The following is an 11211-nucleotide window of genomic DNA, read 5'->3' as shown; positions in this document are numbered from 1 at the left end:
GTGAATGTACACAAATTGATGACATACCAACTCCCATTGTTATATTAGAGAGAGTGACTGTTTTGATAGAATTGCTGCACATCAAACCCCAGAAAACCTAATTAGGGTAGAATACGGCTTTGGCAGGGTGCGACATTTGTTGGCACCCTCAACAATATTTGCGTTTTCCAGCAAACATGCACTATTTATGAACATAAATTTGATTCAATCACACAATTTCAAGTCTAGGCTTTCATTTGAATAAGTTGTTTGTGTAAAAGTAGCAAGATTTGACGAATTAATCACCGAAACAAATTTGCACCTACGAAATCCTTGCCATTATTGCATCGCCCAAGAAAGCAGCAGACGAAAAGCAAACTGTTACTTACTTTTTGGATCGCCTGTTTCTTCTCTTTATCGTGTATGATACGACAAATTAGGTACGTAAACTACTTTTTACACTTTATTACCACTTGATTATCACCACAAATAGCAAATTTATCCAATATTTGCTCTATGTTTCACTAAATAAAATTGGGACTGTTCGTTTTCTTTGGCAGCAGCGCACTTCGGAATAGAACGAGAGAATGTGTTTGTGAGCATATCAAACACACGCTAAAAAAATACCACGCACAATTCCATGTGATTTGATTTTAGCAAAACTACGAACAAAATATCCGGCGTTGGCATTTATTTTAAAAAAGTGTTAGAATACAAATGCTTCTATTCAGATTTTAACTCAGACCATGAATTATATCAAAAGTGATAGCCACACCGTAGTATTTTAACCCTTATGTGGCTTACAGAACCGTTTTCCTTTTGCAACTTTAATACTTTCCAAGCTCATCAAAAAAATCATAACCATTCCTGTTCCTACATAGCGCATTTAAACCATAAATAATTGCCTACTTTTAGGGTATTATCAATTATTCGACTGTGAAACCTAGTGTACGAATGAGGTGGCTCCAGCTCAATCTTATGCGTATAGATTTGGTTTTACATAGTTTACGTCGTTGTACACAACCCCCATGATTATTTTGATGAAACAAACATATCATGTAAGGACCTTCAAATCTAAGGACCGTAAAGAGCAAGTTGTATATTTGAAACTGGTTGATAGACTTTTGCTTACGCGTGAAGACTCTAAGGCATTACAAAAGACAAAAGATGTAAATCTTGGCAGCGGACGAAAAGTATGTAAGTTCCCTTCTCCAAAATGGCCAACATTATTCAAATAGGTTAAAAATGGTAAAAGTTATGAAATTGTCAATATCTGGGTACACGGGTACCCTATCTGCCATTCACGTCTGTTTTTTGTTGGCCGCATAAGGGGTAAAATTTGTTTTACAATGTGTTTAAATGTTTTTGCCTATCTTCCGCGTGACATATGTAAATTGATGCCAAGGTTAAAATTCATGTTTTGTTTTAAGCCAGTTTTGATAATTAATAAAATTTCTACCAAAATTGAGTGAAGCGAGATGAGCGTGTGGCCGATTATTATGAATGAATTTTACTACTAGAGGATATAAACAACCAGCATCTGGCACCAATACATTACTAGTTTTCAACTTCCATGTCTAGTTGCTGAAGGGAGCAAAATCATTGCTGATAATAGAAATTGCTATGCCAATAGAAGAAACGTTGACCTCCCAACTAACATTTTTGGTGCTAAAAGCTTCAACTTCTAGCCTTTGGCTGTATAATATTTGAATAAAAGCAGCCAATGCTGAATAAAAGAAAAGCCTCCGCAAATAATCCCTTAAACTTTAACTCGACTATTACCCAAATATCTATCAGCTAGTCAGTGTGCCGAATATATTTAATCTTTTATCGTTTATGCAGCTTTCATATAGTCATAAAACAGCTCTGTCTGATTTAGCAACAAAGCTTATCGGTTAAGAGCTCATGTATGTAACTAAGTTGCCTGCTAGCAACTTCCCATATTACGGTGAGTAGCATTCACAATGAAAACGTTTTTGCTGTTGTTATAGCACTAACAATATAGCGTAATGACGCTATAAATGAACTAACGAAGCTTTTAGGCAACTTCTGTACCTTTGAAGATTACACAACGTTTAAGTAAACCTATTACTGCTTCTTTTAATAGCATATCAGTATGGAACGTCAAAACCGCTATGTTTACATTTGATTTTGTTGCCGGAGCTGTGTATGAGCTATTGATTTCTGTAATGCAGCTACAAAGATATTCACCTGCTCTTATAGCAACTGACAAAGCGCTGTCATTAATGCTAGCAGATAGCGTAAGAAAACAAGCCATTTAGAAGCGATATTTCTGTTGACGGCTACTCTTAAACGATTAGCAGCAAAGTAGCATCTATACAGGTCGAGAAAATGTTGCCTAAAAACAATTTCAGCGATTGATGATGGATAAAAGTTAGCAAACAGAACATGCTGATAGATGTTTGAATAATGGTTGAAATAATGCTGAAAGCGTAGTTTTTAAGCTTATGTGCTGAAAGCAGCATGTAGGCCTCTTTCTAACGTTTATACAGCATGAATCTGAAAATTGCGTTAGTAAAACAACCTATAGGATATGCGAAGAAGCACATCCATAATTTTCTTTGTTATTTACATATGTCAAAGTGACGGTGATGACAGAGCAGCGGCCATTGAATCAGGAGATCAGGAGTTCGAATCTAGGTAGGAACAAAATTGATATTTGTGTTTTCACAAAAAAAAAACATTGAATAAACTCCCCAAATTTACTCTCCTCTCAAATAATATTTAATCAAATTGAATTCAGTGGCTGTATAAAACTTATTTAACAGATTCAAAAAATCTGAATAAGCGCCATTGAAGCAAATTATATTACTAAATGGTTTAGTAAAGATTGAGAAAAAACTGTGTAACATGCTGTAAAGTAGTTGTGCAGACACGTCAAAAACAGCTGAATAGATTCGCCAGATTTGCTGGTAAAAGCATTGAATAGAAGTTCTTGATCATATGTATAGCACACATATTCAGCTTAAAGCCGTATAGACGAGTTGAAATAACATTTACATTGACATAAATGTTAGTTGGGCTGTTACTTTATATTAAATTTACTAAGTTTGTGGTAAAAGATATTATATTAAGTGAACACCAATCATCAAAGGAAGAGCATACGAATGTATACCAGTTGAACTATACCTGTGTTTTAGTGTAATTATTCAATATTTGTATCATTCAATTTGGCGAATGTCTTAGACTGCCAAGAATAGGTATTTTCCCCTATTTCCGATCGATGATCAGTATGTCCTATTCGCAACTAGCTGGGATATTCGCAAGACGTACCCACCTCACAAGAACTCTTATCACTTCTGGAATGATCGGATAACCAACCCCAATGGGTCTTAATGTACGTAGAAATCTAAAAATAGATACGACTTGTCGGTTGTATGAGTGATATCGCAATACGAAGTGCTCAAAGTAAAAATTAGTTACTCCCGAAGTGCTCAAAGTAAGTAATTTTGTCTTCCGACTGCTTCCCATTTTCACATAGCCGACGATTGACTACCCTGTTAACTATTTCGGAGATACGGGAGTATCGGAGAGATTTTCCCGGATTTCCCGGTATGTTTTCCGTACTCTTCCCGGAAAAAATATAAATGTGCCTGATAATGTTTTGAGCACTCTGGCTCATTCTATTTGTAGAGAATAGTTTTTTGATATATGAAATGCCCAACATAATTTTATCAATTATCAATTAAGTTATGTAATACCGTGAAGTACCCTAATTTCGCGCACTTAAGATCTGACAAAGTTAAAACGTTCATTAAATAACATGTAGTGGCCATTTGGAAACATTTGCTACTGCATCACGTAGTAGAAGGATTCTAGGTTCTCAAAAAAAAATGTTACATGCAAATTTGTCTGCCATTTAAAAAAAAATGGAGTATGAATCCGAGACCGTTGTATGCTCCTTATTTCGCGCAAGAAAATAGGATAGTTCCTAATTTCGCGCAAAAGTGTTCCTAACTTCGCTCATGTTTGGAATTGAATATCGTTATTGGTTTGATGAAATATAATCAATTAACCAATAGAAGCATGCATCCATTGTTCAAAATATGCAGATAACGGTATCAGACAGCCCTCAGTGACCCATTCTTCAGTCGAAATGGTATGTGCCTATATTTTGACCCTGGAGCTTTGCTTAGATTTTACTTTATGCATTTTAGTTGATACAAGTCATAATTCCTAAAATATCGTTTGCTTCTGAAATATAAACCATATTTTGAGAAAAAAGGCATTGTATGAGCAATATTTAGCTGGTGTATAAAAAAAAGTTTAAATTTTCGAGACGTCATGAAAGAAAGTCTTAAATTCCGCTATCTCTTACATAGGACATCTTCAAATATGTGTTTTATTCAAGACATCTTTAATATTATATACATTATCGAAAAAGCTCCTGTAGTTTTATCTTAAGTTTAGCATCATTTTACACATCGCAAATTTTAGCATCATTTTACACATCGGATTTGGTAGCTATTGCAGGCACTGATCTATAAGATTTTTCAAGTCAACATTAGTCGATGTCGGTGGTTATCCGCCTGAAAATTAGATAAAAAGCGTATGGGAATGAGCTTTTCGGGTTCTATTCAGTGTAAAACTGTCCTGTGTATTATATTGCTTTTGTTTCATTAGAATGTTGCAAATGAAACTACGCAACAACAATAAACGAAATCAGGCACCATAATTACTCTCATATACCCAATTTCGCTCACAAAGCGAAACTCTAAATAAACACAAAATACATAAAATTTTACACTTTTCAATAGTAATGACGAATAAACATATCCAACAGAGCATAATGGATACAAATATTTCCAAAAAGTAGCCAGTTTTTTACAGTAAAATCATTTGTTTACTTGGGTCATGTTCTTCGTCGCTGTGCTAAGCACAAGCAAATATGGCGGTCGATGGGAGGATCAAATTGAAATAATTTTATTTGGTGTTTTTTTTTTTCAATTTTTTTCGTGAAAAACATTCAACAACAATGATATTTTGTAATCCTCCAGATTTTTCAATTTTGCCTGGTACCTAAAAATTGAAAAAAATAAATGATTTTATAATGCACAAGCAAATATGGCGGTCGATGGGAGGATCAAATTGAAATAATTTTATTTGGTGTACTAAACCAATTTTTTTTTTCAATTTTTTTCGTGAAAAACATTCAACAACAATGATATTTTGTAATCCTCCAGATTTTTCAATTTTGCCTGGTACCTAAAAATTGAAAAAAATAAATGATTTTATAATGCACAAGCAAATATGGCGGTCGATGGGAGGATCAAATTGAAATAATTTTATTTGGTGTACTAAACCAATTTTTTTTTTCAATTTTTTTCGTGAAAAACATTCAACAACAATGATATTTTGTAATCCTCCAGATTTTTCAATTTTGCCTGGTACCTAAAAATTGAAAAAAATAAATGATTTTATAATGCGCGAAGTTAGAGCGCGCGCGAAATTAGGGCACATCACGGTAATGAGCACTGCGTTCTAATTTCTTAAAAGTCTCATGACTCGCTGCAAAAAACTTTACCCATGTAATCATGAAACTATATATGCTTGTAAATAAAACAGCACAACTCTAGAAGTTGAAAAGGGCTGTAAAAGGCTCTTTCACGACAGAAATAATGGTCCATTATGTTGATATTCTATATACATAAATATGAATTTCTGTAACTGCCTGAACCTTATAGACTCGGAAACTACTGAACCGATCGGCGTGAACATTTATATGCAGAGGTCTTTGGGACCGAGGAAGGTTCTTAAGATGGTTAGAGACCCCTCTCCCTTTAGAAAGGAGGCTTCCATACAAATGAAACACTAATTTCTTCATAACTCGAGAACTAATCAGAGAATAAATCAATTTTAGGCGAAACGAAGTTCGTCGGGTCTGCTAGTGTTTAAATAAAGCATCAGTAATGCATCGCTGCATTCGTAATGCTCATCTATGTAAATAAATGCAGGTTTACATATTCTTCTTCTTCTTATTGGCATTACATCCGCACACTGGGACAGAGCCGCCTCACAGCTTAGTGTTCATTAAGCACTTCCACAGTTATTAACTGCGAGGTTTCGAAGACAAGTTACCATTTTTGCATTCGTATATCATGAGGCTAACACGATGATACTTTTATGCCTAGGGAATTCGAGACAATTTCCAATCCGAAAATTGCCTAGACCGGCACTGGTAATCGAACCCAGCCACCCTCAGCATGGCCTTGCTTTGTGGCCGCGCATCTTACCGCACGGCTAAGGAGGGCCCCAGGGCCCCCGTGAAAAGGTAGCGATTATTAACAAATTCACTGCCATTCATTTTCATTTATTTAGTTAACATCTAAACAGATAACACTGAATCAACAATTTGACGCCACAATGCACGGTTCGAGGCCGCATCTCTCCATCCTCGGATACGCCCCACGCTCGCCAAGTCGTTCTGCACCTGGTCTGCCCATCTCGCTCGCTGCGCTCCACGCCGTCTCGTACCTGCCGGATCGGAAGCGAACACCATCTTTGCAGGGTTGCTGTCCAGCATTCTTGCAACATGTCCTGCCCATCGTACCCTTCCGGCCTTAGCTACCTTCTGGATACTGGGTTCGCCGTAGAGTTGGGCGCGCTCATGGTTCATTCTTCGCCGCCACACACCGTCTTTTTGCACACCGCCAAAGATGGTCCTAAGATGGTCCGTAGAGGACAACCGGTCTTATTAACGTCTTGTACATGACACATTTGGTGCGGTGGCGAATCTTTTTCGACCGCAGTTTCTTCTGGAGCCCGTAGTAGGCCCGACTTCCACAGATGATGCGCCTTCGTATTTCACGACTAACGTTGTTGTCAGCCGTTAGCAAGGATCCGAGGTAGACATATTCCTCGACCACCTCGAAGGTATCCCCGTCTATCGTAACACTGCTTCCCAGGCGGGCCCTGTCGCGCTCGGTTCCGCCCACAAGCATGTACTTTGTCTTTGACGCATTCACCACCAGTCCAACTTTTGTTGCTTCACGTTTCAGGCGGGTGTACAGTTCTGCCACCTTTGCAAATGTTCGGCCGACAATGTCCATGTCATCCGCGAAGCAAATAAATTGACTGGATCTGTTGAAAATCGTACCCCGGCTGTTACACCCGGCTCTCCGCATGACACCTTCTAGCGCAATGTTGAACAACAGGCACGAAAGTCCATCACCTTGTCTTAGTCCCCGGCGCGATTCGAACGAACTGGAGTGTTCGCCCGAAATCTTAACACAGTTTTGCACACCATCCACCGTTGCTTTGATCAGTCTGGTAAGCTTCCCAGGGAAGCTGTTCTCGTCCATAATTTTCCATAGCTCTACGCGGTCTATACTGTCGTATGCCGCCTTGAAATCAACGATCAGATGGTCCGTTGTCGAGCGGCCGTCAACGAAGCCGGCTTGATAACTTCCCACGAACTCGTTCACTAATGGTGACAGACGACGGAAGATGATCTGGGATATCACTTTGTAGGCGGCATTAAGGATGGTGATCGCTCGAAAGTTCTCACACTCCAGTTTGTCGCCTTTCTTGTAGATGGGGCATATAACCCCTTCCTTCCACTCCTCCGGTAGCTGTTCGGTTTCCCAGATTCTGACTATCAGTTTGTGCAGGCAAGTGGCCAGCTTTTCCGGGCCCATCTTGATGAGCTCAGCTCCGATACCATCCTTACCAGCTGCTTTATTGGTCTTTAGCTGTTGAATGGCATCCTTAACTTCCCTCAAGGTGGGGACTGGTTGGCTTCCATCGTCCGCTGAACTGACGTAGTCATCTCCTCCGCTGCCTTGACTTTCACTGCCTGTACTCTCAGCGCCATTCAGATGTTCCTCGTAGTGCTGCTTCCACCTTTCGATCACCACACGTTCGTCCGTCAAGATGCTCCCATCCTTATCCCGGCACATTTCGGCTCGCGGCACGAAGCCTTTGCGGGATGCGTTGAGCTTCTGATAGAACTTGCGTGTATCTTGAGAACGGCACAGCTGTTCCATCTCCTCGCACTCCGCTTCTTCCAGGCGGCGTTTCTTCTCCTGAAAAGGCGGGTCTGCTGTCTCCGCTTCCGTCTATAACGTTCCACGTTCTGCCGGGTACCTTGCTGCAGCGCGACCGCCCGCGCTGCGTCCTTCTCCTCCAGAATCTGTCTGCACTCTTCGTCGAACCAATCGTTCCGTCGACTTCGACCCATATACCCGACGTTGTTCTCCGCTGCGTCGTTAATGGCTGCTTTAACTGTACTCCAGCAGTCCTCAAGAGGGGCCCCATCGAGCTCACCCTCTTCCGGCAACGCTGCCTCGAGATGCTGCGCGTATGCAGTGGCGACATCAGGTTGCTTCAGTCGCTCTAGCTCGTACCGCGGCGGTCGTCGGTACCAAACATTGTTGATGACGGATAGTTTTGGGCGCAGTTTAACCATCACCAGATAGTGGTCAGAGTCGATGTTAGCGCCACGATATGTCCTGACGTCGATAATGTCGGAGAAGCGCCGTCCATCAATCAGAATGTGGAACGTGGAATTCACTGCCATCTATCCCTGAAGAATGATTCCATCCCGGATCGAAACGTTGACAATAAAATTATCCACGCTTTTACCCGTGGCTGAAAGCCAATACGAAAATTAAGTTACAAGTTTCACAGTCGACGAAACCCACTTGCCATGACAAAGTTATTTATTGATGAGCCAATATTTATTATTATCTAAAGAATGTTCAAAAGTCTTATGTTTTCTCTAACCAACTCCAACTGTTTGATCTAACAGTCTTTTGTCATAATATGGCAAGTATTAACTTTATTTCTTAGGGGGGTCCTGTAGCCTAGTTGGGCCTACACGTTCGTCTTGTAAGTGGACGGTCATGGGTTCGATTCCCAGCTCCTTCACCAAGCCTTTGTCAGTCACCTGAGGTGCAGCCCAAACGGTGACGTTTTGAGGTGCGCATCTTATCAACACGGCTGCCCGATGACGACTGACAAATTGTTCTTCTTGGAGGCATGCCTCCAACGTAACCGGATAAATGGCAACCGAACAATGCAACGAACAATAGACGAATCCAAGTAAAAATAAGAAGAAGACACACGACGGTGTTAACTTTGACAGATCCTACAGCACAGTATAGGAAGATCATTTTAAAATGCTTATAATAAATTCTAGATAAAATGTAATTAAAATCTGATTGATGTACGATACGGAAAAAGTTCTGAATTACATATTCGGGAGCTTATCTCAATTTTTTTTAAATATTTTCCAAAAATTTATCTATCATACAGTTCGGAACTTTTTCCGTATCAATCTTCAGATCAGATTTTAATAACATTTTGTCTAGAATTTATTATAAGCATTTTAAAATGATCTTCCTATGCTGTGCTGTAAGATCTGTCAAAGTTAACACCGTCGTGTGTCTTCTTCTTATTTTTACTTGGATTCGTCTATTGGATACATGATACGGACAAAAGGACACACTATACGAGATGGACCCGGCAATGATAACAAAAACAAATGTCTTAAAAAATTGATTATGTTTGGATTCTGTACAGCAGAATACCACAGTAGATCACGGCACAGTAGCGAAGAAACACAGAGTGCCTACCAAAACAAGAAAGGAACAAAAAAAACTTTATTTCCAATAATCTTATCAGCAGAAAAGAATCCTCTACTATACGATATACTATACATTACTGGAACGGTTGAACTCCTGCTCCGTAACCAGTGTGCGACTCATGCAGACTTGTATGCAGAATAGAGTGATTCAAATTTTGACTTTTTGGCTCCCCGATGCTTAAATGATTGCATTTCCCATTTTAATGATCCTCCCAAATTTTTAGCTAATTTGGATGTAATTTGAGTGAGCACGAACAGTTTGAAGTTTGTATGAAAATCACTATGAAAACAGTAACTTTTGTGGAAAGCCGTTCCCAACTCTTCCCATTAAGCTCCAAAAATATATGATTACATTGACAACATAGGAAATTTAACAAGGTAGCGGATCGTCTTTGTTGCGAAACGTTTTGATGCTTGCAAGAAAAGATATTAAGAAAATACTGAATCGTGGGAAATTAAATTTAACACGTAAAAGAATAACATCAATATCAATAATGAGCATTTTTGTTTCTTTTGTAACTTGACTTCCAAACAACAAATCGCTTCGCAACAACAACAGCTTTTCAGCTTAGGAAGTATTCTAGTCGGTAGTCGGTTGTTCTTTTCTAACTTACTTTACGTGGTTTCACAGAGGGGAGCATCCTGAGCGCTGGGAGGACGTTTTTCCTGGCTTTCACCACTGTTTCCGACCATCAGCGAAGGGCTCTTCGTCTGAGGCGGTTTTTAGTTTGAGGAATAGTCGCGATAGTCCGGTTTATTATGTTCTAGGTGAGGCGGGGGTTTAGGTTTCCAGCGAGTCTAGCACTAGATGATCGGTGTCGTCGTAGCGCCAGCGAGGTCTCTTTGAACCATTAGCATTGTGAAATGATTTCTCCATTAAAAGTCAAGTCCATTTCAGCACCGAAAGTACCGAAAGAAGACGAGCTCAGTTATCTGGTGGCTACTGCTTCTACCTCATAAGCAGGAGGTCGTGGATTCAATTCCAGGCTCGTCACTTTCATACTTTTATTTCTATCTTAGTTCTTTTCGGGTTTCATGTTCTACTAACACGATTCCTGGTGTTATAACCTTCCACACTAACAATCTTTCTCAAGTATGTGCCCAACTAACCATCATTCCCCTACCTTAGCATTCGCAATGACGTGGACAGGACAGATCTCTAATATTGCAGGGTGTGCATTGCTTCCATCTGTCTAGCGATTCGTCCCAAATCAATATCTAAGGTAACGGATGAAAGTGATGCTATTCTCATACAATAGTCCAGGCTCGATTTTTTGCGAATTGTTCAATGCTAATGCTAAGTCCATTTCAACACCGAGAGAAGACAACGATTAACTGAGGTAACATCTATGGAGGTGGCGGAGTGGTCGTTGAAAATCGTCGGTGAACCATCGTTGAGAGCTATCAGATCGGTAGCTTCAAAGGCCTCTAAAAGAGCGACACCCGGGTGCTGATCTTGTGCCGTCTCGGACAGGGTGGTGAGATGGAAAGTTGGATAGAACTGGTAGCTCACGTTATGCTTAACTGCCAGTATAGGTCCACACTCCATGGGGAAGGTACATAGATGATGACAACAAAGACTGGTAAACCGCTACAAAGACACACCACGGGAAGAAGCATTTCCT

The sequence above is a fragment of the Armigeres subalbatus genome, chromosome 1 (assembly GCF_024139115.2).
Source record: "Armigeres subalbatus isolate Guangzhou_Male chromosome 1, GZ_Asu_2, whole genome shotgun sequence".
Classification (NCBI taxonomy): domain Eukaryota; kingdom Metazoa; phylum Arthropoda; class Insecta; order Diptera; family Culicidae; genus Armigeres; species Armigeres subalbatus.
This window is presented reverse-complemented; position numbering follows the sequence as displayed.